The 5,000-nt window shown below is 35.9% G+C and overlaps 1 protein-coding gene across 1 annotated transcript in view; it reads right to left on the reverse strand.

Moving 5' to 3' along the window:
- The window catches only part of LOC106868231 (dopamine receptor D2), a 1,508,130-nt gene that overhangs the window by 1,287,298 nt on the left and 215,832 nt on the right, over positions 1-5,000 (reverse strand). The gene's annotated exons all lie outside the window — the stretch shown is intronic.

The raw sequence follows: 5,000 nt of genomic DNA on the forward strand, positions 1-5,000 counted from the left end.
AAATGCGAGCGAGAAAAATTTTACTGCTTTAATTTGCAATTGTTTTTGTCAAACTTGCAGCATTTTGAAATAATATATGCAACTACCTATTAATTTTGTGTTTACTATTCGTATTACCTTATATAACATATGTTGAATAAGATTGTTGAGAAGTGCTTATAAAATAATATGCTGAAATCCAATTAAAATACATTGAAAATATACAGATTACAAATAGTGGGGTTCACCTGATCCTATTTATATAATACAATGAAATGTGGAGCGAGAATGTAATTGTTCAAGGAAACAAATTTGTTCACGAGCGATAATGAACTTTCAGTTTATTGTCAGATTTTATATCAGTAACCATATTTGATAGCACGTTGTAAACTCCAAATTTAAGTTCCCAATGAAATTGTTATCATTATTATTATTATTATTATTATTATTGAGTGAGAGAGCAGTGCATGCCATCAAAGTGACACTGGGGTAAAATATACGAAGCCCAATATACCCATCATGACTACCCGTCTGATAAGGGCACCCGAGGCACATGCATCACAGCCATATGTGCGCGACATGGTGATCTCATACCAAGATAAACAGCGCATGACCTCGCAGATGGGGCCCAGTTAGAATTTTTTTCAGGTTGAGTAGCCCATCCTGCTCAAAAGGTCCCTGAATAAGGTTTGTTTAAGGATGTTGAGCAAAACACCCATGTTTCCAAAGGTGAATTATTCAAACCCCAAAGAACTCCTCCCAACCCATGGCTATGATGCTCCCCCACTACTTCTGCTTGTGATCAGAGATGCACATATTGTCAGCCACCAAGGGACATGCTCAGCTGGTTATGGTCAAACAACTGACAAGCAAGTTTGTGGTATTAAGCAGAATATTTGCTGTAGGCCATCTTTTATACCAAGACAAAACAACGTACATGATAACACTTTCAATCAATTAAGATCAGAAACCATGAGAGGCACTGCTTGGTACTGCATCAGGGCATATTATTATTATTATTATTATTATTATTATTATTATTATTATTATTATTATTATTATTATTATTATTACTATTATAGGCGTAGGAGTGGCTGTGTGGTAAGTAGCTTGCTTACCAACCACATGGTTCCGGATTCAGTCCCACTGCGTGGCACCTTGGACAAGTGTCTTCTACTATAGCCTCCGGCCGACCAAAGGCTTGTGAGTGGATTTGGTAGACGCAAACTGAAAGAAACCCGTTCTATATATGTGTATATATATATATGTATATATATATATATATGTTTGTGTGTCTGCGTTTGTCCCCCTAACGTCGCTTGACAACCGATGGTGGTGTGTTTACGTCCCCGTAAACTAGCGGTTCGGCAAAAGAGACCGATAGAATAAGTACTACGCTTACAAAAAATAAGTCCTGGGGGTCGATTTCCTCGACTAAAGGCGGTGCTCCAGCATGGCCGCAGTCAAATGACTGAATCAAGTAAAAGAGTAAAAGAATATTATTATTATTAGTATTAGTATTAGTAGTAGTAGTATAGTAGTAGTAGTAGTAGTAGTAGTAGTAGTAGTAGTAGTAGTAGTAGTAGTAGTAGTAGTAGTATGTAAACACGTATGCATATATATGTGTGTGCGTGTGTGTGTTTGTGCATATGTATATGTATACAGGACAGAGAGAAAGAAAGAAATAAAGAAAGAAAGAAACAAAGAAACAAACAAACAAACAAACAAACAAACAAACAAACAAAGAGGAAGGTATTGACTGACAGACAAACAGAGAGGAATAAAGAGATGGTATTGCTGCAGCTGATGCAGCGATTGCAATGACGACCATGATGATGTTGGGGAAAATGAAAATGAAATTAATAATGACGGAAAGAACAAACTGTTGAAATGATGATGATATTTATTGTACAAAGACGTGGCACTAATCGAGCAGGAAACTTTGTCATACGAAGTGCATTGTGCAGAATATTCTCAAATCCCTATGCTAACAGAGATGTGCCAATAGCATTGATTGTTTGATTTGTAGCCAGTCGCCTGTCTTCCATCAACCTATGGTGAGCACGGTCAATGTCTTCCTCGGTGGTGACAGTTGCAGAACGATCAGGTCTCGAGTCATCTTCACGAATCTCCCGTCCCCTCCAAAATTTGAACTATTGATAAAGTTGAAGTGTCTTCCCCTAACGTAGGAACCATGTTAACATGAATGAACTTAGAGACTAAATCCTTTTTCAGTAGGTACTTGAAAACTGCACGATCTCAAATTCTCTGTTTTCAAGGGAAGTCGCTGCTAGTTAATTTTGAAGTTTTCTTTCGACTGTCAGATGCCAGTTTAGCCGGAAATTTACAATGCCGTTATTAATTACGAGAGTTGAAATTAAGGCATGCAAGATTTCCCAGCTCTAACACCTCTCCTTCAGTATCAGCATATGAAGCTTTCAGCCCACTCTCGTGCGATGATGGTATTGTATGATGACCATGATGGTCATGATGGCAACGACGACGACGATGACTAAGATAATGATGATGACGGTGAAGACAACTATGCTGATGATTATAACGCAGGTCATAGGATGCGTTGGGATAAAATTTGTAATTGTATTGAATATGCAGAGAAGATATACGGGTCTAACATTACAAATCCATTCTTTCAAGACTGTCAGTGCTCGATCTTTGTTATCGCCATTTTCAAAAGTTTTCCTCATTACTGCTGCGTGCTCTCTGTCTTCAGTAGAACTTTTATTAATTGCCCTTACCACAAATACCATGATGGTGCACTACTATCATAATTAAATGGTTTGTTGTTTGTTTGTGGTGGCGGGGATGTTACCAGGAGTGTGTTTTGTCAAATTATTTTAAAAACATTAATACTTTCCTTAGTGCATTCGATGCACTGGTAGGATGGAACGGACTTATACTCAAACGAAATACCTGGCCCGAGTGGTTACAACAGAGTGGAAACCACTAAAGCCACCCAAGGTTCAGGTTCTGAAACCGCCGATGGATTTCATTTACCAACCAGATAAGGAAATCGTCGCTTCCTCTATGCTTCCCCACAGTATGCGTAACATAAAATTTACTTTCTCACACCTACAGGATGATTCAAAAGTCTACATATATATAGAAAATATTAATTTTTTTATAAGAAGCAGTTTATGAGATCCCCTAGATCCTTTGATTTGACCCCATTTGATTTCTATCTTTGGGGGCATTTGAAAGGCATGGTGTATCGGGGAAAGATAAAAGACATAAATCATTTGAAGGAACACATCACCAACTCATTTGCACAAGTATCACCAGATGTACTATTACGAGTTCACAGTGAGTGGGGTAAACGTATTGCAATGTGTATTCAAAACAATGGTAACCATATAGAGCCTGTTAAATGAGAAAAAAAAGCAGTTCTTATAAACTGTTTCTTATAAAAAGATAAATTATTCCTATGTATGGCGACTTTTGAATCACTCTGTAGTTCAACAGCTCTAACTTGCACCATTGTTGCCGTTAGTAGATTCCAGTTCGTCAAAAGAATTTGTATTATCTTTCTGATTTGAGGGCAACTTTACTCCTGCAGCTACTAGTCGTGGAGGGGAGAGTAATATGGCATTGCACTGACGAAAATACATACCTCATACATGTGTGATGGGAAGGGTGTATTGGTATACATGGCTTACACCCTTTCTTTTAAACATCTATTGAAAACATGACTTTGTATTGATTTAATCATTTTAAATTAGGTTTTCTCATATCTTCGTATCCAAGAAATTCATTTGGTTTTAGGCGAGAAAGTCCTCAAAGTAATTTCATCAACCTTTCTGAGACCATACAAGCTTTCATGTTGAGAAATAAAACTCAACATTCCAAAGTGTATTTATACGACTCTATCTGTAGACATAATCTTTTACATTAACAACAATAGATACATCTGTTTTCACAAAAGACATAAAACAATTGTATATATACACGGAGAAAATGAATGACCACTTAAGTACAAAATGTTACAAGTAACAATCACTTCTAAAAGCATTTACATTCTCTTCTACAAATGAAACACAAAATAAAGAAATCCACAAAATTCAATAAGCGTTAATGAAAATGGATATATGTTCAAAGAGATTAGTAAACCGATATATTGATTAATACATACAGAAATACAATGCAGCAATACAAGAGAATATACTCCACTACGAACTAAAATGCATAAATTACAAACAAATTATAAGAACCAAATGCGTGCCAGATATAGAACAGATGAAACCATAATAAAAAATCTCATAAACACAAAATAAGCCACACCAAAATATATCCTGAGATAAGTAGTATATTATATAAGGCAATAAGATCTAACACGTCCTTATTAACTAGCACCTCAACCATGTAGACCTGAGAATGACCAACGTAATTGATAAGTTTTTAATGAGAATCGGCAATCTTCACATTTTCAACAGTTACATACACCAGATTTATACAACACTCTCTCATAGACTCATCAGGCATTTTAAACAAGAAACCTTTGCAGCACAATATATCAAACACCATATAAAAAAGGAACATAGAAAAATTTGCAGAATATACATCCATACGTAATAGACTTACCGTAGGTAGTAGGCGATTGATTACAAAATCAATATTAAGAATGCACCAAATATTTACCACTGGCATGCAATATACAAGCATTGCAATGCAAATCGAATGACGTAGAATGAAGGCTCGAGCAGTCAGGTATTATCAGAAAAGTCTGTGGAAACAGAAGTCCACTATTATAGAGCCAAAAAGTTTAACATTCTAAAGCGATAGATGAAATAGCTCTGAAACATTAATAAAAATGTATTCGAGAACTTTATCACAAGAAATAAACTGTATTTGAAATACAAACACAAGAAAATTAAGGAAAACAATTGTTTTTTTTTATATATATATAATACCTACACGCACTTCCACACTGGCACCAAGACTCACACACACTCATATTCTTCGCTCATCTTTCTTTTCATTTTCTAGCGCATTCCCTCGATTTTTAA

Source organism: Octopus bimaculoides, chromosome 5, assembly GCF_046866305.1.
Source record: "Octopus bimaculoides isolate indiv1 chromosome 5, ASM4686630v1, whole genome shotgun sequence".
Taxonomy (NCBI): Eukaryota; Metazoa; Mollusca; class Cephalopoda; order Octopoda; family Octopodidae; genus Octopus; species Octopus bimaculoides.